Genomic DNA, 24,151 nt, shown 5'->3' on the forward strand with positions numbered 1-24,151 from the left:
TTATGCTAAGTTAAAAAAAAAAAAGACAACACATATTCTGCATGATCCTGTTTTACAACATTCTGGAGAAGGCAAAACTAAAGAGACAGAAATCAGACCAATGATTGCAATGGGCCCAAAGTGGGTGAGAATGCTCACTTCAAAGGGGCATGGGAACAGAGATAGACTCACCGACACAGAAAACAAACTTATGGTTACCAAAGGGGAAAGAGGGGCAGGGATAAATTAGGAGTTTTGGATTAACAGATACAAACTGTTACATATAAAATAGATAAACAACAGAGTCCTACTGGGACTAATATTCAATATCTTATAATAAACTATAATGGAAAAGAATCTGAAAAGGAATATACATATGTGTATGTATGTATAACTGAATCACTTTGCTGTACACCAGAAACTAACACAACATTGTAAATTAACTATACTTCAATTTTTTAAAGTGTGTGTATTAATAAAACTGTAGGTTATAAAAAAAAGGGGGGGCATAGGGAAACTTCTGGAGGTGATAAAAATGTTCTATTATTTGATTGTTGTAGTTATATTTGTCAAAACCTATTGCATTATACACCTAAAAAGGATAAATTTTGTTGTTTGCACATGATACTTCAATAACCCAAATTAAACAAATGAAAAAACTGAAAAGTATTTCATATGCTCATTGGTGACCCACTCTGTCAGTTAAGGAAGACAAATTTTAAAATGTGTATATGTATTTAAAATATAAGTTATATTTTATACATTATATATAAGCAAAGGGATTCAATTTTTTTATTTTCGTCCGGGTTATAGATCTTATGTTCTCTTGATAATTACTTTTAAGCCTCTACAATATAATTAATAATTCTTAATTTCAACTCGTAAATATTTCTTAAATATGACCATTTTTTCTTTCCTTACTATATCTACCCATTTAACCAGATCACCATCTCTCAACTAGCTTACTTCAAATGTTTACTGATGGTACTTCTGTTTCCAGTAATTCTCATCTTCAATCTGGTCTTCACACGTGGAATCACAGTTTGATTTTCTACGATGCAAATTTTAGCACAACATTCCCTGTTATGTAAAATGTTAATGACATCCCATTGCTTTTAGATGATGTCTGGATTCATTAACAAGACCCTCATGATTTGAACTTTCTTTATCATTCTTCTTTCATTGAATGCAACATTTTAGTCAGACTGAATGTTTGTAGTTCCTGAAATATGATTTATATTCTCTCTGACACAGACGTGACAAAGATGATCCTTTGTAAGATGACTCTTCTCCATGTCCCAATTCGCTTTCCTCTTTGCCTAATTCTTACTCAGATTTTACATTTCACTCATACCACTTCTTTCAGAAAACCTTATCTGATGCCTCTCAAGCAATGTTAGAAATACCTCTATCTACACAAAGAGCACCACTCCACTTATTTCCATTAAACCTTGTATTACACCATATTATGACTATATTGATGCCCCCACTGAAGTATAAACCCCGTAAGGTCAGAGTCCATGTCTGTACTTTTTAATACATGGACCATATTAAAGTCTCAATTTTTAAATGAATTACTGAATAATTAAATATTTGGTATTGCTTTTAGAGTCTGTACCTTTGAATTTCAGCAACTAAAAGTATTGTCTCTGCAGATACATTTTAGGAAAAAAATATTCTCTAAAGAAATGACACTGCTCATGTGAAGAAATTATCAGATACACAAACACATCATGAATTAAAAGGCATTACTGTAATGTACTCTATCACCTTTTAAATTTTGGCCCTTCCCCAAACATGAATAATTTAAACAATGAAATGTTTCTGGTTCAAGAGTGAATATTAAGGTACATTCAGAAATAGTGTGGTCTTTGGGACATGTTTTCCTGGCAAGGATGCAGTAGCTTTATCCACTTTAAACACCCCAGCAGTTACTGAAACAGGTTCCCAGGAGAAGATACCTTGCTGTCAGCAGTGTTTAGCTCTTGTCCTAATCCTTGCTAAACCAGTTATTCTAATTAACATTTCAAACAAACATCCCAAAGGACAGGCTCAAAGTACAATCTACTTTTCTTCAAAGGGGAAACCCTCTATTATCTCCCAAGAATAAACCCTTTATTTTCCTGGACATCCCTTTAAAACACTTCACTGACATTTTTTAAGAGTCAGAGACCTGAATCTGCAGCCTCATATATTACATATGCAGTGAGTTGTGTGTTTTAGAACAGCTGTATCTAAACTGATTAACGGGTCCTATTAAATTTCACCAAGAAAATGGTTTCAGAAAAGTAACTTTGGCTGAATATTAAAATGTAACAGGTCTTTGTAATTGCACATAACCTACTTGATAATGTTATACTTTCAAATTATAGATTTTTAGTAATTAATTTTTTTCAAAATTGGTATTATCATAATACCAATGCCAAATTAAGAACTGTGAAAGCAGGTGCGTGCTGTCAAGGTTATAAAATCAGACTGTTGAGCCATCTCTTCTCTTTTATACTTGCCTATCAGTAACTTGATAAATTAGTCAGATACATTTGATGAATGTTCAACTCTCATGAACAATGAAAACTTTCTTCTCTATAACAAGGATAGACTCTATTATGAGACATTAGGAACACCATAAAATACTTTTAAACATTTTGGAGAAAGGTGCCATTTATGATCATAAATGCAAAGAATAAAATTATGTTATATGGAAAATATTTCCATTTTCATTTAAATGAAAATGAAATGATCACATATAAAATGTTAATGCATCCAATTACTCATGGAAGAGGAGGGGTGTGTTGTGTGGTTTATCCTGCAAAGGTGAAACTCAACAGAAATACCTACGTAAGAGGAGCTGAAAAGCTGTAATCTCACGAGAATGGAGTGTTGGCAACTTCTTTTGAGGTTGCTTTTTTAAAATATATATTTGTGTTGATTTTGAGGGGCTGATCTCTTCATCCATCCCACCTACTAAGCATTCTCATACATACCAGTTGAAATTAAAAGTGAATTTTTCCAGGGGTCATGCTAAGGATGTATTTATGGTTAAGGCCACTGGTTGTAATTACTTTTTAAAAAATCTTCTATATAAGACTGTGATAATTACAGAATGCCTTTCTATGCTTTGGCATAGCCAAGGTCCTTTTGATTAAAAATTATAAAGTCTTTTCTATTAATACTTTTTGCAAAAAAAGAAAGTTCATTAACCATAGATCTTGAGATTCTCAACAGCCCAAAATTGTAGGAAATGAGAGAGAAAGAGAACAAAGAGATTACCAGTGATATGCTCTTATAATCTATTAGACATATGGAAAATAAATTAGCCTGAGAGTCATCTATAAAACAAGACTCAGTGGGTATAACTGAGATATTCAATCACCTAAAGGTGTAAAATAGATGTTCTGATATCAAATCTTCATTGCAAATAGAGTGAATCTATTAACACATTTAATGACAAAAAGACTTTAATGACATAAAGTCTACCTTTGCCTAGTATTCAAACAGCTACTGTGCCAATCAAAGGCAAACAAAGACTGGGATGAGTCATAATTAAACCCTTTATTATTTACACCACAACTGTGTAAAGACGGATTCTTAGATGGATATTGATCTGCTGGTATTTACTATCTAAATCTATGGTTCTGTACTTGAGCATGTATTAGAATAATCTGAGTGTTTGTTAAAACATAGGTTCCTAGAACCTAACCAGAGTTTCTGATTCAGTTCTGATTCAGTTTCTAATTTATTCTGATCCATCTAGATTGGTGGAGTCTGAAAATTTGATTTCCTAGCAAGTCTCCAGGTTCTGATTTGAGACCCACTGATCTAAACCATATATCAGTCTACATATTTTGATTTGTCACCAAGCAACCTTCAAATTCCATGTAGCTCACTCAGAAAAAAAAAATATGTTTTGTCAGATGATACGAAAATCAGGTTCCCTTCACTTTTATACTTTGATTTTAAAAATAAATTAGCATTCTGGTTATTTATGTATCAACTTTTGAGACTCCTATTAGCTTTAGTCATCTGCAAGATTATTCAAATATGGGATCTAAACAGATTATTTTTTTAGGCTGCACAATTGCCTACTCAAAAAGATATGAGGCGTTTTTGCTGGCTTTCCCAAGTGGGAGCCCAAACATTAAATCTCCAACAGAACAATTACAGTATTCTCTAAGTAGGATTTCTCTTCAAAAGATTGGCAAAAGTAAAATGAAATAGTTCTATTAAACCTGAGATAGTATGAAAACTAATCTTATTTCACATTTTAGGGTCATGTGTATTTCAACAGTGTAACAACTCATATTTGTCAGCATCTTCTCCTTCACCCAGAAAAAAAGGCAATACATCCACTAAAAGGTACAGGAAATCTACAATCTAAGTAAATTATTATTTTCTGATATATTTTAAGGCTGAAATATAGTTACTAAGTTGATGGAATTATTTTATGTTTTTACATGAATCTGTTTTTCAATCTTTTATACCATTAAGACCTTACCTAGACTTCATAAGCCTGCTGCAAGATATCACAAACATGAAGGCAAAGAAAATGTGAAAATGGACATGGTTAAACAAACATTTGAATCTTTATACCTAGAATTGTTTGGTTTTTTTTTCAAAATACTTTAGATCTGAATGCCTAATATGATATGATGAATTTTTGCTGTTTAGAAAGAAATACCATTTTAAAAATATATACATCTCACCTCAAGGAAACACATTATACATGGCAGTGACATTTGCTATTTGTGCGCACACACACACACACACACACACACACATACACACACACAAACAAGGCCTAAGTTTTAAATCTAAGGTAACATTATTTTTGATGAAACATTCCTCCTCTTAGGACTTAAGGAAATGGTTCCAATGGAATATATGTATATATATATGTCACTATACATATTTTTATAGATATATCACTAGAGTTATTACAAAGAACTTCTGTACATATTAATAAAATATATACTCTTTTTAAACAAATGACTCTTTTAAAACATATTTATTAACAAAATGGACAAATTATTTTAGTTAGCCAGATATAATTGCATTATAATTCTCAGGCAATACATATTTTATACATTACAAAAATATTTCAGTCAAATTAGGAGACTACTGTTTGCCCTCACCACCTGTCCTCCTGCCAAATCAAAAGTACTGTTGTCATTCCCAACATAAACCAAAAGTCCTGCTGTCTCATGATCTTCATTTATTAACTGACCTATCAAAATATTGATTTGTAGGTGTACACTGTTTGACAAAGTGGTTGTGTAGATTTGGCTTTAGTAAGGTCCTTCCAAAAATATCAAGAAATAAATTTGCCTGCAGAACATCTAAAAAACAAAACAAAGAAAACAAATGTTCTAAGGAGTCTTACATAAAAGCTCATCTCTAATCTATTTAATGTTTCCTGACTGGATTCTAGTCTTTTTAGGGTTACACAAATATTTGCAAATTTTTATGTATGTTCATATACCCATTATCTGACTTAAATTGTCATTTTGGGAAAGAATTTAATGTTTTTGGTCATTTCAGATATATATCTGCTTTACCTTTCTCATCTACATTAGTGAGATACCACCAACATTCACCAACATTGGACCAAATAAATTTGGTTCAGTCTTGCTCATACATGCAATTTTTATCTTTTATTTATTCAAAAAATATTTCTAAAAAAAAAGAAAATGCATACAGGAGCAGATAGACACAGGAGCTGAAAGCAAGGCAAAAATGTTAGGGAAGCATAAGAAGCTAATACAGGTCTGTTTTCCCTTAAAAATTCTATATTTAATCTATTCTAAAATTCCTCAGGAGAGATCATTGAGAGGTGAAATGAACCAAGAAGGACTATTTAATTTTACTATTAAGAAAACGTATCAGAATGTGCATAATTCAATCTTACATTTAATTTTCTCTACAAGAAAACCTAAAGAGTATTTTTTCTATCTGGAGATTTTTAGAAAAAATTAAACCAAACAAAGAAAAAGGAGAGGAAAATTCCTTGATTTAATCTTCTGGTTCATCAGAAAACTTAAAGCTATATTACACTTACTTGTATCTTATTTCTCAGGTTTAAATTATACTCTATTACCTGAGGATATATACAAGCACTTATTTTTCTTTTTTTGATTTTGTGGGCTAGTGTGGAGAAAAAATAAAGCCTCTGCTATTCCTGGCAATTTAGACATGTGTGCTTATTACATGAGAATAGTCTATTCCACAAAGAAGACTTCCATTTTTGGTATTAGGGGATGATAAAGGAGTATTTTTATTCTAATGCCTTAATCAAGCAAATTGTATATAATTGAATTTGAAAATGTGGCTAAACATGTACATGCAAATCTAATAAAATTTTATATTACATTCTCATTTAGTGAAATATAGATTTTTTAAGACCTCAAAAGGACTTTGCAACACCTAAATGTGAAAATCCCCTTTAGAAGTAATACAATAATTACATCCATAAATTATTAAACACGCACACACAAACACATTTCCTGAATTTCTTAGCTATTTGAGTAAACCTTTTTTTTTTTTCCTTTAATTCAATTTTCCAAATCATTTCTATTTAGTCTTAGTCTGGTCTGCTGCCATACTTAATCAGTGGTTCCCTCCAAAACTCACATTAACCTAGGCTTAAAAGGAGTTTTACTGCTGTCACAGAATAGTATCTCTGTTGTTGCCTCTAATCCTCCATGTAAACAAGCTTTACCTTTAAAGGGATTGTGGGGGTGGGGATCCTCTCCTATATTTTGGTCCATTAGCTGTACTTCCTTTGTAAGTCTAATTCTTCTTAATCAGTCTTTCTCTGAAGATAATTCTTATCTCTTCTGGTATTAAAAAACAAAACAAATACCAAAAACAATGTACATCATAAGATTTCCTCAATAAAACTGATTCTAGCTTCTGTACATCATAAGACTTCATCAATAAAACTGATTCTAGCTTCTGTTTATGCTAACTAAAATTGTTAACATTGTTCCTGCAACTCAGAGATGGGCTGCCAATGCTCCACACTGGGTGGAACCTAAGTGCCTGCCCGAAAGAGGAAACACATTCTGACCATAATTATAACACTGATGTTACCAAGACTTTTGGAACCAATGCTAGTGAATATGCATTCACTTTTCCTGTAAGACTTTATGATAAAAAAAAGTCAACCATTTTATCCTAAATCTCAGGTATGAATTTCATGAAAATTGGCTGGAGGACAATGTGATTGATCTATTTCTGGACTCAATCTGAACAGTTCCCATTGTAAACACTTCTAGCCCTTGTTTCATTTCTCTTCATCTTAAGGTTTATTTTTCTTTCTTTTTTTTTTTTTTCTGTTGTGGTTGTTTTGTTTTGTTTTTACATGACAATTACTCTATTAGACTTTTCACTATGCCCAGGTTTGTCTGAAAGTTTAGACTCAAGGTAAGACCTCTGATACACACAGACATGATTCTATAGCAAGGAATCATGTATCCCAGACATTTAATAGTGCATCCGCTCAACATAACTACAACCATTTTCTAGCTACAGTATTCAAATAAGGTTTTAGGTTCTGTGTTTCACATACAAGCACAATTAACTTCTGACAGCAAATTTTTAACTAATTACAATGTATCCATCCATGCAAGATAATTGCAATATAAATGTTTAGCAGTCAATCTGGTGCCTTCGTTCATAATTAATATTATAAAATTAATATCAAATGCTTCTATACTACATATATTGGCATAGAGAAATTTGATAAACATTGAATTATTTATAAGTGTACATTATAATTCCTACCATATAAAATCATTAAAAAGAAATAATGTACAGGTAAACACAAGCAGGAAGCTAATTTTATACTAAAACATGTTTACTGTCTCTTAATAGCCAAGCCATTACCAGCACTCAAGAATGAGGGATGTGGCATCTAGACTAAACTCATTTATTTAGGATAATCTCTGTCTGCCTATTTTATGTTTATAACAAATAAGGTGTTGCTTATTTTAAATGACTAAACCTCAAAATCATAGAAATCTAGATCCAGAAAAGACTTTCAATGTTATTTTGTTCAGTGTCATTATTTTATAGATAAAGTGGAATAATTTAGTGATAGATTCAGACTAAGTATCAGTCTTCATAACTGCCATTTCCAGAGTCTATTTACCATTCAATGCTGCTGCTCTTATAAAGTAATTAATATCTACTATTATCAGCAATAATGAAGAATATTTATAATTCTATTTATGTACTAAGATTATCATTACCCTTGAACTCATAGAATGAGAGCTCTAAATAATACTTTCTTACTTCTATTTTTCATTAGATGAGTTTAGAGTAAATAAAAACACATTCATTAATATTATTAAAATAATATAAATTATAATTTATACAGGGCAAATTTCAAAATTACAGGGCAAATTTCAAAATAGATTTATGTATGAAAAAGTTGCATTCATAATATTGGTTATGTGATTATTCTTTAGATTTTTACATGTGGTAAAAAATTTAATCTATTTCATTGTTTCATTAGAATACAAAGATAGTGATATACATATGTTCACAGCTGGTACTATGTATTTATTCAATTAAATAATGTTTGCTGTTTAAAACGTGGAGCAATATAGTTTTTATTCTAAATATCAAGGTGATTAGTTTGATAAGGAAATATAAATTGTTGGCATCATTAAATTATGTACTGAATTAATACTTTTCTTGCGGTCAATACTAGTTAAGTCATTGGCTTCAAGAATAAAATCAAACAAAAGGAGTGCCAATAATTTTAAAAATTTATTTGTTATTTAGTTACTCTAAAATCTCTTAGGACCATGTTATATTTAAACTTGCATGAATTTTTTAAACATAGAATTTCCGATTATAAATACCTGAAAATCAGAAGTAGAAAGAATGTACTTTCCTTTGCTCATAGTCTTTAAATTAGTGAATGTACTAAAAAAGTAATCTTACGTAGCAGCGTAGTTTTTATTCTTCTGAGGCGGGCAAACATATGTTTAGGAAGATGCTCTGAGCTACTGTTGGTGCAGGGTGCCTTCTTTCAGAATAAGTAATCAACAAGAAAATCAAGTAACAGTATCCATACTATTATTTTATTATTTTCCTCTGGGAATAAGCGATGTTATCCTGCAATATGTTATACTTTCTTTATTGACTAAATGAGGACAACAATTTTCTTTTAGTTACAATCCACCTTCTCCATTGGTTACACTGACCACAGAGGTAGACCAGGAAAATTAATCAGCACAATAATTATGTGTCCAATAATGTCTACAAATTGTGTAAGATACCCACAACTAATTGATCTAAGGAAATTAAAGTTTAAGTAAACCTTTGCTGTGGCAACACTATTCACTGTATCACTTTGAAAGTTTGAGATTATATTTATTACATTATCCTGACCCCCCAAAAAAGTTTAAAATTCAATAATCTAAATCATTTAAATTATAATTTCACATGTTAATTTTATCAATAAATCTTTAAAGATGAAATTTTGAAGTTAAGAACCTTATTCATTTCCACATTAGCATATGGGTATTAGAATTCTAATCTGAGAGACTTATATTAAAACAAATTAGGCAACATATACACATGATAAACATATCCAGAAATGAAACAGTTCTATTTAATTTTAAGGAATATATTTACACCTCAGAGATATTCAGAATCTATTAGTGCAAACTAACTTAGACAATATGTCTTCATCTCCAGAGTTAATTACAACTTACTCTCTTTGTTATATCTATGTTTAACTTACATGTTATATGTATACATTTTATTACAAAAGCAAGTTGAACATAATTATTATATATAAACAGTTGGATTCCAAGTAGTGTATTCAATATAGCCCCAGCTAAATTTTAATACTTACACACTTGAGGTCTATTTTATCCTAATGTATTGAGTAGCTATGAGTTATTATCCTCAAATTATAAATGAATCCCATACTTTTCATACTTTATCTCTAATTTTCACAGAAATTTTTAAAGTTATTATTACATTTGTGAAAATTGAAGCTCTGATTAACTAACATTCAGCTACTAATTGAATGATTCTTGTGTTGAAACCAAGCCTGTTTGACTACCCCATGCGCTTTCAGCTGCATTATGGAAATATTTTTTTAGCCTAGTGCACTGGACGTTTATGATTTTCAATAAAATAATAAATAACTGTTATACATGCCACAACTAAGGTAGTAGTTCATAATCTGCTAGAGGTCATTAAAAATTATTTCTATATTACTAAGCCATAAAAAAGAATGAAATGCTGCCATTTGCAGCAACATGGATGGATCTAGAGATTATCATACTAAGTGAAATAAGTTAGACAGAGAAAGACAAATATTATATGATATCACTTATATGTGGAATCTAAAAATAATACAAATTAATCTGTTTACAAAACAAAAACAGACTCTCAGACATAGAAAACAAACTTACGGTTATCAGAGGGAAAGGTGGGGGAGGGATAAACTAGGAGTATATGATTAACAGATACACACTACTATATATAAAATAGAAAAGCAACGAGGGTTTACGGTACAATTCAGGGATCAATATATTCAGTATCTTGTATACTGAAACCTATAATGGAAAATAATCTGAAAAAATATATTTATATATAACTGAATCACTTTGCTGTATACCCAAGACAAACACAATATTGTAAATCAACTATACTTCAATAAAAAATGAAACAGTATATTAAAAGATGAAAAAAATTATTTCTAATCACAATTTACTGCATTCACACAGACAATGAGCACTTCAAAGGGGGAGGGAATACGCTTTAAAGTAGATTATTTGCAATCTTTAAATTCCTTTTTTTCTAAACAAGAATTGTTGTAATGTGGAAGTCCTAAATTAGACTTGAATTATAAACAAAACTATAAATGAGGTGCATAGAAAGGCAGAGACCATGTTTTTGACACTGGAAGTTATTATCATATTACAAAATTAATACTGCCATGATCTGTGGTTACCTTAATTTAGCTGTTCCATGCATCTCTCCTTTATGTAATGAATGAATAATAAATTTAATTATATATTTTGATAATATAGTTATACGGTAAAATAAATGGAGATTAAGACTATAATTACTTGTATAGTAAATGATATTATAATTGATTTCTGGTGTTATATATATCTATTTTTTTCTCTCTTACTGCTTGCCTATAAAATAATTGCATAGTAATTATAGGACTGACAAGTTAATTTTACTTTCAGGCAATTTACATATGAATCAAATCAGTAGTGGCAAAATCCTAATAAACTTGTAACATTATACAAACAAGATATTTGGCACTACCTCTTTTATGACTTGTAAATTTTAATAAGTGACAATATTTAATTAATATTCTCTCATTTTAAAAGGAGTTTAGTAGAGTGGAAAATACCTACATTGTCCATGCTGTAGGTATAACTCATTATAAAACTAATTTAAATTAAAAAACCAAAACAAAATCTGCAAATATCTTTGATTAATATAAAAATTGATTTCAAATGCTACAATTGCTCAAATTTGCCTGTGAAAACTCTTTTTAAAGTTATAAATATAAAAATAATAGCTAAGGATTGATCAAATACTAGATATTTACTCTTATTACTTGAACTTATATTTTTCATTCTGAGAATAATAACACTGTTTTGTGGATAGTAAGTGTTCAATAGATTTTAACTGTAGGAAATATTGGTAAATTAAAGTTTATGAGCTACTGGAGATATAGGAGAGAAAACATTATATTATTTGAAACTCGGGCATTTGGGATATATTAAGCAAGATAACCCTCAGTCTATTCAGCTTTAGGGTAGATAATCTTAAAGAATACTTTTTTTTTTTTTTTTAATGGGAATAAATGTGAAGATCACTTTCACTCTAATGCTACCAGAATCGGGTGATGCAAAACGAATGTTCTATTTTCAGTGAAACACCGCATTATATTTGTAAATTATGTTTTATAGAAAATGTTTAAATTTTTTTAAAATTCTATTTAATTTAAGAAACTCAGTTTTTGATTTTTAAAATTAACCACGAGATCTAGTGCAGATCCTTAAAAGACCTTGAGCTCATGATGAATCTGGGTCTAGAAAGTGAGGTAAGAGGGTAAAGTTTAATGAAGAATTGCTGAGGTTGTTTGCTTCCTTCTTTGTTAAAATGTCTGTTAGCTATGGATAATAAATGATGATTATAACAATAAATGATTATTATAACACAAAAGAAATCAGACATAGAGAGGAATGTGACTTTGGGGCAGAATCAGGGTTGTTACAGTTACCTTACAGACTAAGGTCTAGGGATGAGTATCTAATTAATGTTATGATGATAAAAGCAAACAGGCACTGGAAATACAGCTTTACCTTTTTCTGCTACACGAAATAATCACATCTAAGGCTTCTAATGAAGTTGTTGTGTTAAAATTTATAAAAACCTCACAGAATGAAATGAGATTTTGCCTTTGAATTTAGATATACTAATAATGAAAGGTTACTGGAGAGGCCAGTTGCAGGTGAGTTCCTATTACGGGATACTCCTTAAAAAGGTAACAAGGCTTGGGAATCTCCAGGAGGTGGGTTTAATAGCAACTGAACAAGTTTTAATATTTATGAAATCCATTTAAAAGCATAAGTTATTGAACGTTTTGCCAAAAGATTGAAAAAAATCAAATGTAGGATAACTTTTAAAATCTTTTTATTTTGAAAATGTAACGTCATCTTTACTTCTTCACATGACCAGCTGTTGTATCTATGTTAAAATTTTGATTTAATGTTTATTTAATTTAGTTAGATCAGCTTTGGTCTAAAACTGAGTTACTTATTATCCATAACTGGAAAGGGAGATGGACCTCAAGGTAGATAACCTTCTGGGAATGTGTATATGAAATGTTCTCAAAAATACTTAAGGTCTGGAACCCTAAAGCCTATGGGCATTAATACCCTTATACCTGGGTCCTGTGTTTTAACATCACTAAATTTGTTCATATATTTTTCCCCTATATTGAATCATGATGCATTTTTGAACTTTTTTACCTTATAGACTACCAGGTCATTTTCATAGAATAATTGGTTACAGAAGAATTAGTTATGAAAGTGTAATTATATAACTGTAATCAAAAGATATATTTTCATTTATGTAATAGCATTTTCTTAAAGTTTTGTTAGTCACTATAAAATAATAGAAGTTAAAATCATTTATAATTGAAACACTTCAGCAAATACTGTATGACTGATCAAATACAAAATAAATTGTACAAATAAAACTAAATAAGAGGGCTTCCCTGGTGGCGCAGTGGTTGAGAATCTGCCTGCTAATGCAGGGGACACGGGTTCGAGCCCTGGTCTGGGAAGATCCCACATGCCACGGAGCAGCTGGGCCCGTGAGCCACAACTACTGAGCCTGCGCGTCTGGAGCCTGTGCCCCGCAACGGGAGGGGCCGCGATAGTGAAAGGCCCGCGAACCGCGATGAAGAGCGGTCCCCGCACCGCGATGAAGAGTGGCCCCCACTTGCCTCAACTAGAGAAAGCCCTCGCACGAACCGAAGACCCAGCACAGCCAAAAATAAATAAATAAATAATAAAAGTAGCTATAAAATTTAAAAAAAAAAAAAACAAAACAAAACACTAAATAAGAGCTTAATATGATCAGTACCAAACATATTTCTAACCAAATAAATGGTATTTTAATATTGTTTTGGTCACTTATAATGAATATAAATATTTTTATTTCTAATTAAAATACTGTTGTCATTATTCTTATAATTCTTTATGGCTTATAATGGGTCATTTTCCTTTTAAGAAATGCATTTTTCTTTATTAAGAATTTTTTTTTTAAACAGGTGATAACATTAAAATGTTTGAAAGTAAGCACATACTTGTTTAGGAGTATCAAGTTTATTTTCTACCTGCTATATTTCCAAAGTCAAAGCCATCATACTGAAATTCTCTCATATGTTACAAATTTAACATATGTTGTTTATGTAGCTGCAGATATTTTTACAATCTTATATCATTAGAATTAAAATAAGTTGAATCAACACTGTTGCCCAAAGACATCAATGTCATACTTATATAATATTTAATTTTATATTCATTGCAGAAATTACAGACTCTTGAAGGTTGAAAAGCAGTAAAAAATATATTTGACCTAATATCTGATAATCCAGAAGAAATTAACAAGTGTCATGGAAAATTAAAAGTAGGTAATTGATGTGGAAACCATTTACCAATGGACATCAAATACTCAGACACCGTGTACTGAAGATATAAGTACTACATACTTTCATATCATCAGTTAATAAACAATATGGGTTTTTAATATACATAGATAGAATAAAAACAGCATCCCATAGTATCTCCAGCATATGAAAGCCAGAAGGTTGTTAAACAATGGTGCATTTGCAAGCTGGACATCCCTGGGTAGCTTGAAAGCATTCATGGAGAAAGAATATACACTAAGATAACAGAATGTTCAGGGATTGGGTTCATTTTTATTATGGGTAGTGCATCAATCAATACTTCTTACACTATCTTAACATTTTATTAACAAAAATTTTTACAAAGATATAATGAGAAAATCACTATCCATAGCTCATCTATGTAACAACACAGCCTGTGTTTTCATGGACATCTTTAAGACTATAACATCTCACCTTCCTCTCTTACTTACAATGAAAAAATAAGCACTTAAAAATAATCCTACTGAGATATTTTAACTTGGTGTCCCTACAACCATAGAGCAGCTCTCAGAACACAGCATGATTTGGTGGGGACAGACCCACAGAAGAGTAAGGAATAAAGATCACAACACTGAATTAACAGAACTTATAAAACTGACACTAGCTGATTTTTTTAATAAAAATTTTGAAATAGATGAAAAGTGGTAAGTATCCAGACAAGCCTCTTAGATAGCCTCATCCACCAGAGGGCAGACAGCAGAAACAAGAAGAACTACAATCCTGCAGCCTGTGGAACGAAAACCACATTCACAGAAAGATAGACAAAATGAAAAGGCAGGGGACTATGTACCAGATGAAGGAACAAGATAAAACCCCAGAAAAACAATTAAATGAAGTGGAGATAGGCAACATTCCAGAAAAAGAATTCAGAATAATGATAGTGAAGATGATCCAGGACCTCGGAAAAAGAATGGAGGCAAATATCGAGAAGATGCAAGAAATGTTTAACAAAGAACTACAAGAATTAAAGAACAAATACCTAGAAAAATTAAAGAACAAACAGAAGGGAACAATACAATAACTGAAATGAAAAATACTAGAAGGAATCAACAGCAGAATAACTGAGGCAGAAAAACGGGTAAGTGACCTGGAAGACAGAATGGTGGAATTCACTGCTGTGGAACACAATAAAGAAAAAAGAATGAAAAGAAATGAAGAGACCTCTGGGACAACATTAAACGCACCAACATTCACATTCCCAGAAGGAGAAGAGAGAGAGAAAGAACCTGAGAAAATATTTGAAGAGATTATAGTCAAAAACTTCCCTAACATGGGAAAGGAAATAACCACCGAAGTCCAGGAAGTGCAGAGAGTCCCAGGCAGGATAAACCCAAGGAAAAACACACTGAGACACACAGTAATCAAATTGACAAAAATTAAAGAAAAGAAAAATTATTAAAAGCAACAAGGGAAAAATGACAAATAACATACAAGGGAACTCCCATAAGGTTAAGAGCAGATGTCACAGCAAAAACTACAAGCCAGACAGAAGTGGTGTGATATACTTAAAGTGATGAAAGGAAAGAACCTATAAACAAGATTACTCTACCCAGCAAGGATCTCATTCAGATTCGATGGAGAAATCAAAAGCTTTACAGGCAAGCAAAAGCTAAGAGAATTCAGCACCACAAAACCAGCTATAAAACAAATGCTAAGGGAACTTCTCTAAGTGGGAAACACAAGAGAAGAAAAGGACCTACAAAAACAAACCCAAAACAATTAAGAAAATGCTCATAGGAACATACATATTGATAATTACCTTAAATGTGAATGGATTAAATGCTCCAACCAAAAGACACAGGCTTGCAGTATGGATACAAAAACAAGACCCATATATATGCAGTCTACAAGAGACCCACTTCAGGCCTAGGGACACATTCAGACTGAAAGTGAGGGGATGGAAAAAGACATTCCATGCAAATGGAAATCAAAAGAAAGCTGGAGTAGCAATACTTATATCAGATAAAATAGACTTTAAAATAAAGAATGTTACAAGAGACAAGAAAGGACACTACATAATGATCAAGGGATCAATCCAAGAAAAAGATATAACAATTCTAAATATATATGCACCCAACATAGGCACACCTCAATACATAAGGCAAAAAATGCTAACAGCTATAAAAGAGGAAATTGACAGAAACACAATAATAGTGGGTGACTTTAACACCTACTTACACTAATGGACAGATCATCCAGACTGAAAATTATGAAGGAAACACAATCGTTAAATGACACAATAGAACAGATAGAGTTAATTGATATTTATAGGACACACCATCCAAAAACAGGATATTACACGTTCTTCTCAACTGCACACGAAACATTCTCCAGCTAGATCATATCTTGGGTCACAAATCAAGCCTTGGTAAATTTAAGAAAATTGAAATCATATCAAGCATCTTTTCCAACCACAACATTATGAGATTAGAAATCAATTACACGGAAAAAAACATAAAAGACACAAACACATGGAGGATAAACAATACATTACTAAATAACCAAGAGATCACTGAAGAAATCAAAAAGGAAATCAAAAAATACCTAGAGACAAATTAAAATGAAAACACAACAATCCAAAACCTACGGGATGCAGCAAAAGCAGTTCTAAGAGGGTAGTTTATAGCAATACAAGCCTACCTCAAGAAACAAGAAACATCTCAAATAAACAATCTAACCTTACACTTACTAGAGAAAGAAGAACAAACAAAACCCAAAGTTAGCAGAAGGAAAGAAATCATAAAGATCAGAGCAGAAATAAATGAACTAGAAACAAAGAAAACAATAGCAAAGATCAATAAAACTAAAAGCTGGTTCTTTGAGAAGATAAACAAAATTGAGAAACCTTTAGCCAGACTCATCACGAAAAAGAGGGAGAGGACTCAGATCAATAAAATTAGAAATGAAAAAGGACAAGTTACAACGGACACCGCAGAAATACAAAGCATCATAAGAGACTACTACAAGCAACTCTATGCCAATAAAAATGGACAACCTGGAAGAAATGGACAAATTCTCAGAAAGGTATAACCTTCCACGACAGAACCAAGAAGAAACAGAAAATATGAACAGATCAATCACAAGTAATGAAACTGAAACAGTGATTAAATATCTTTCAACAAACAAAAGTCCAGGACCAGATGGCTTCACAGGTGAATTCTATCAAACATTTAGAGAAGAGCTAACACCCATCCTTCTCAAACTCTTCCAAAAAACTGCAGAGGAAGGAACACTCCCAAACTGATTCTACGAGGCCACCATCACCCTGATACCAAAACCAAAGATACTACAAAAGAAGAAACTTACAGAGCAATATCACTGATGCATATAGATGTAAAAATCCTCAACAAAATACTAGCAAACAGAATCCAACAACACATTAAAAGGATCATACACCATGACCAAGTGGGATTTATCCTAGGGATGCAAGGATTCTTCAATATATGTAAATCCATCAATGTGATACACCATGTTAACAAACTGAAGAATAAAAACCATATGATCATCTCAAAAGATGCAGAATAAGCTTTTGACAAAATTCAACACCCATTTATGATAGAAACTCTCCAGAAAGTGGGCATAGAGGGAATCTACCTCAACATAATAAAGGCCATATATAACAAACCCACAGCAAACATCATTCTGAATGTTGAAAAACTAAAAGCATTTCCTCTAAGATCAGGAACAAGACAAGGATGTCCACTCTCACCACTCTTATTCAACATAGTTTTGGAAATCCTAGCTATGGCAATTGGATAAGAAAAAGAAATAAAAGGAATCCAAATTGGAAAAGAAGAAGTAAAATGGTCACTGCTTGCAGATGACACGATACTATACATAGAAAATCCTGAAGATGCCATCAGAAAACTAGTAGAGCTGATCACTGAATTTGGTAAAGTTGCAGGATACAAAATTAAAGCACAGAAATCTCTTGCATTCCTATACACTAACAAGGAAAAATCAGAAAGAGAAATTAAGGAAACAATCCCATTCACCACTGCAACAAAAAGAACAAAATACCTAGGAATAAACCTACCTAAGGAGGCAAAAGACTTGTACTCAGAAAACTATAAGACACTGATGAAGGAAATTGAGGATGACACAAACAGATGGAGAGATTTACCATGTTCTCAGATTGGAAGAATCAACATTGTAAAAATGACTATATTACCCAAAGCAATCTACAGATTCAATGCAATCCCTATCAAATTACCAATGACATTTTTTACAGAACTAGAACAAAAAATCTTAAAATTTGTATGAAGACACAAAAGACCCCGAATAGCCAAAGCAAACTTGAGGGGAAAAAACAGGAGCTGGAGGAATCAGACTCTCTGACTTCAGACTATACTACAGAGCTACAGTAATCAAGACAATATGGTACTGGCACAAAAATAGAAATATAGATCAGTGGAACAGGATAGAAAGCCTCGAGATAAACCCATGCACCTATGGTCAACTAATCTATGACAAACGAGGCAAGGATATACAATGGAGAAAAGACAGCCTCTTCAATAAGTGGTGCTGGAAAAACTGTAGAGCTACATGTAAAAGAATGAAATTAGAACACTCCCTAACACCATACACAAAAATAAACTCAAAATGGATTAAAGACCTAAATGTAAGACTGGACACTACAAAACTCTTAAGGAAAATATAGGAAGAACACTCTTTGACATAAATGACAGCAAGGTCTTTTTTGACCCACCTCCTAGAGTAATGGAAATAAAACCAAAAATAAAAAAATGGGACCTAATGAAACTTAAAACCTTTTGCACAGCAAAGGAAACTATAAACAAGACGAAAAGACAACCCTCAGAATGGGAGAAAATATTTGCAAACGAATCAACGGACAAAGGATTAACTTCCAAAATATATAAACAGCTCATGCAGCTCAATATTAAAAAAACTAACAACCCCATCAAAAATTGGGCAGAAGACCTAAATAAACATCTCTCCAAAGAAGACATGCAGATGGCCAAGAGGTGCATGAAAGGCTGCTCAACATCACTAATTATTACAGAAATGCAAATCAAAACTACAGTGAGGTATCACCTCACACTGGTTAGAATGGGCATCATCAGAAAATCTACAAACAAATGCTGGAGAGGGTGTAGAGAAAAAGGAACCCTCTTGCACTTTTGGTGGGAATGTAAATTGACACAGCCATTACGGAGAACAGTATGGAGGTCCCTTAAGAAACTACAAATAGAATTACCATATAACCCAGCAATCCCACTACTGGGCATATACCCAGAGGAAACCATAATTCAAAAAGACACATGCACCCCAATGTTCACTGCAACACTATTTACAATAGCCACGTCATGGAAGCAACCTAAATGCCCACACAGAGGAATGGATAAAGAAGATGTGGTATATATATACAATGGAATATTACTCAGCCATAAAACGGAAGGAAATTGGGTCATTTGTAGAGACATGGATGGACCTAGAGACTGTCATACAAAGTGAAGTAAAAGTCAGAAAGAGAACAACAAATATCGTACATTAAGGCACATATGTGGAATCTAGAAACATAGTACAGATGAACCAGTTTGCAAGGCAGAAATAAAGACACAGATGTAGAGAACAAACATATGGACACTAAGGGGGGAAAGTGGGGGTGTGGGGGTGGTGCTGGGATGAATTGGGAGATTGGGATTGACGTATATACACCAATATGTATAAAATAGACAACTAATAAGAACTTGCTGTATAAAAAAGAAATAAATAAAATAAAATTCAAAGAAAAGAAAAAGAAAGGAGTGGTAAGTATGCAAATATTGTTATTTAATGGTCTGAGTCTCTTTCTTCTCCTCTCCCTTCCACACCTGTTCCATGCTCACATCTTACTCCTTAGGCAAGTCTGCTTGTAATTTTCAGGTCCTAACTTTACTCCAGTTCTAGCTCTAAACTGACTGATAGCTTTCACTAGTGCATTAATAATTAAAATCCCTCCACAAAGTAACTGATTTTTTAAAAATAATTGTAGAAAGAGAAAACACCTGTCAATAGTATTTTAAATATTGGAATTTCAAGTAAAAACAAAATTTTTAAAAAGATTTTTAAGAAGGCAAAATTATCTTCAAAGTCTTCCAAGCTTGAAATTACTTTTTAACATTCTTTATTTACTTTTTTCTCTCTCTTTAGGAGTAATGAGAAAGTGAGATTTAAAATGGTATTAGGATGGAATTTTGGTGAAGGGAAAAGAATATGTAAATTCTGCCTTGGAGTAGCCGAAGCCCTCAAACTATATCCATACCAAATAATGTCCAGGGGAGGTTTGGGTGAGAAACGTTGACAAAAGGAACCATAAAGTAGTGAGACTAGGGCACTGAAATCAATTAGAAAGCTATTTGGGAAAACCTAAAATTATGAGATGGCACATATGCTCCGGGGAAGGACTAGGCCAGACTAATTTAAAGGATAATAATAAAGCAGAATAAAAAAGGAAATAGGGATCCACTGAGAAGAAACCAGCAGATATGTAGTCCCGTCTAGGCCTATCAAGTCTTCATTTACTTCTATCTTTACTTCTAAGTGTGATTCCTTTTCTATATTGCATAACAAATTACCACAAAACTAGTGGCTTAAAATAATACCCATTTATCATCTCACAGTTTCTGTAAGTCAGAAGACTAGGCCCAGCTTTTCAGGTTTCTTTCTGCTCCTAGTTTCACAAGGCAAAAATCAAGGTTTCATCTGGGTGGTGTTCTCATATTGAGGTTCAGCTAAGGAAGGATTTGCTTCCAAGCTCCCTCAGATTGTTGGCATAAGTTTTTCCTTGTGGTTGTACAGTTTATGGTAGTTTTCTTTTCCAAGGCTATCAAGAGAATCTCCCGCTCCAGTATGTAAGTGACAGAGTCTTAGTCTTACATAATATAACATAATTGTGGAAGTGATTCTCCCATTAATTCTGTCATACAATATAATTTAATCAAGGGGTGACTATACTGTCACCTTTGCCATATTCTAATGTCTATAAGCAAGTCACAAATGCCACCTCACTTCAGGGGAGGGGATTATACAGGGGTGTGGGTCATTGGTGGTTATCTTAGAATTATGCCTACTACAAAAGTTGTGTCTCTTTTAAGAGGAAGAACCTTCAACATCACCCTTAAGAAGAAAAAGATAATTTTATATAAGTATTATGGCTAAATTACGTTTCCATAAAAATGCATATATTAAAGTCCTAACCCTCTGTCCTTCAGAATGTGGCTGTATTTGGAAGTAGGGTCTTAAAGAGGTAATTAACTTAAAAAGAGGTTACTAGGGTGGACCCTACTTCAATATGACTATGTCCTGGTAAGAAGAGACATATGCAGAAAAAATATCATGTGAAAACAAATAGAAAAGACTGCTATCTACAGCCAAGGAAAGAGGCTTCAGAAGAAACCAACACTGGCAACGCCTTGATTTCAGACTTCTAGCCTACAGAATTATGAGAAAACAGATTTCTCTTGTCTAAGCCATCTAGTCTGTGGTACTTTGTTGTGGCTGCCCTAGCAAATTAATACAGTCAGTTTACACTGTGCTGATTTTATCATACTTCATAGGAAGGCAGTTTTCCATGGTACTAAGCTCACATTTAATGTGGGCATGACAGGACATCATAGCCAACTTCCATATTGAATGTAGTTCACCTCTTTCTCTCAATTTTCTCCTGGATGGAGAGAGTAAAATAATTAATAGTATACAATTTTCATGTGTGTGAACAGAATTCCTTTTACAGCCTTTCTAGGGGACAAATGTTCAAAAATTATCATTTAAAATGAACACAACACGATCCATTAATTATTCATTGTATAGTTATTGAGTGTTTAAATTACCAGAGTGCTTTTGGTGCTTACGATAAATCAGTAAACACAACAGACAAAAGTTCCTGTTATAATGACTCATAATCTAATGAGTGGAGAGAGAAAAAATATAATAAATAAGCAAATTATAAATTAAATAGAAGGTGATAAGCACTGTATAAAAATTTTTAAAAAAAGAACTGTAGACTGAATGGTTGGACATTTTGGACATTTTTCACATGTGTGGTCAAGGTAGGACTGAGAAGTTGGCATTTAAAATAGGGTGAGAGATTGACCTTCCACAATTTACAGGGAAACAGATTTGTTGCCAAAGAAACTGCTAATACAAAGGCCCTGTGGCCTGGTGTGTTTGAGAAACAGCAAGAAAGCTCCTGTGAAGGACGTGGGAGGAATGAGGGGGAGATTAATAGGACATAAATTCTTCTGAGTAAAATGGTATTACTGGGCTTCCCTGGTGGCGCAGTGGTTGAGAATCTGCCTGCCAATGCAGGGCACACGGGTTCGAACCCTGGTCTGGGAGGATCCCACATGCCGCGGAGCAGCTGGGCCCGTGAGCCACAACTACTGAGCCTGTGCATCTGGAGCCTGTGCTCCACAACGAGAGGCCGTGATGGTGAGAGGCCCGCGCACCGCGATGAAGAGCGGCCCCCTTTCTCTAGCTGCTCTTGCCGCAGCTAGAGAAAGCCCTCGCACAGAAACGAAGACCCAACACAGCCATAAATAAATAAAATAAATAAATAAAATTAAAAAAAAAAATGAAATAACTTACATTCTTCTAAAAAAAAAAATGGTATTACTCAGAAGATTTTGAGCAAAGAGGTGACATCTTGTATACTGAATTGAGGTTAGGTCATAGGGGAGTAAGAGACCATTTAGGAGGCTATAGCAATGATCTATGTGAATGAGGGTGGTGGCTGGGAGATCTGGAAGCAGTGGAAGTGTTTAAAAGGAATATAGCCTGGATATATTTTAAAGCTGTAGACAGTAACAAATTTTTTTTCCTCTAAATTTATTCTACAAATAGCCTTACAAAAGTGAATGAAGATATATGTAAAAAGATATGCACTAGATAAAGTTTAGTAATATAAAACAACTGGAAATAGCCTAGTGCCTACCAAAAGATGTCTATTTTTAAAATTCTGCTTGAACAATAAATTAAAATTCAATAGTCAATAAAAAATAAGGTAGGTCAGGAGGTGTTAACATGAAAAAATGCACGAAGTATCTTCACAAATGAAAAATTAAAATTGTAGAACAATTGCATATAATTTGTTTAAAAATAAAAAGTCTGTGTAAAAATATGTAAGTGTATATGGTTAGACATTCCTTAAGCTAATTAACATGAGAGAACAGAATCAAATTTAGGAAATGCAGAAAGATGTTGCTTTTCATTTTTATATCTTTTACTACAGTTTGACATCTATAAGTTATGACATGCTAGTTTGCTAATAATACTTGTTATTATACATACTATTTTTTGAAGGAAAAATTATACTTAAGTTTCCCCCCAGCCTGAGAATCTTCGACTTTACCTTACAAACTCATAGTTGTAAGCAGGAGAACAAGGATCATCCCAGAAATGAGTACTGATTTCAATGAGCAAAAACTTTAAATAATATCACAGAAAATAAAAGTGTTGCAGTGTTAATACTGGAAAATGAACTATGAAAACAATAATCAGTATAATAATAATTTCAAAAGTGAAATAAAACCAATCAATACTTGACTTAGCTTGTTCATGATGTAAAAAATCCTGGTTGCTACTACATGCAGTGAATATAGCATATCTTTTGCTTTCACAGTTGTGCAGGGGCTGCCCACTGGAGCTATCTAGAATAAAATTATTTTTAAAAAAATATTTAACAGAAATTCCCCTCCATGATGAGGGGGATTCCCCTCCTGCTACATCTGTCATTATTTTTTTCTAGGCTAATTCTCACTTTTACACCAGTTCCAGACTTAGGGTTTCTTATTTCAGGCTAGCAGTCTGCACTCGCCTTCCATTCTATTTTCCAAGCTACTGCTCTCTTCCTCCAAATAGGCTGTGCAGAAAGTTCTGAAAGACATAATTTGCCCCTAGGCTTACTATACTCTCAGTTTTAGGTGGTTTCATAAAACACATAGT

At 32.7% G+C, this 24,151-nt stretch overlaps 2 long non-coding RNA genes across 2 annotated transcripts in view; both read right to left on the reverse strand.

Annotated features, from left to right (window-relative positions):
• Positions 1–22,623, reverse strand: part of LOC309628831 — a 411,047-nt gene extending 388,424 nt beyond the window's left edge. The window contains exon 1 of the long non-coding RNA XR_014244733.1: positions 13,224–22,623. This is a non-coding gene — a long non-coding RNA (uncharacterized lncRNA). The remainder of the gene's footprint in view (positions 1–13,223) is intronic.
• LOC309628838 overlaps positions 1–24,151 on the reverse strand; it is a 1,199,959-nt gene that overhangs the window by 1,034,786 nt on the left and 141,022 nt on the right. The gene's annotated exons all lie outside the window — the stretch shown is intronic.

The sequence above is a fragment of the Balaenoptera borealis genome, assembly GCF_965194805.1.
Source record: "Balaenoptera borealis genome assembly, chromosome: 5".
Taxonomy (NCBI): domain Eukaryota; kingdom Metazoa; phylum Chordata; class Mammalia; order Artiodactyla; family Balaenopteridae; genus Balaenoptera; species Balaenoptera borealis.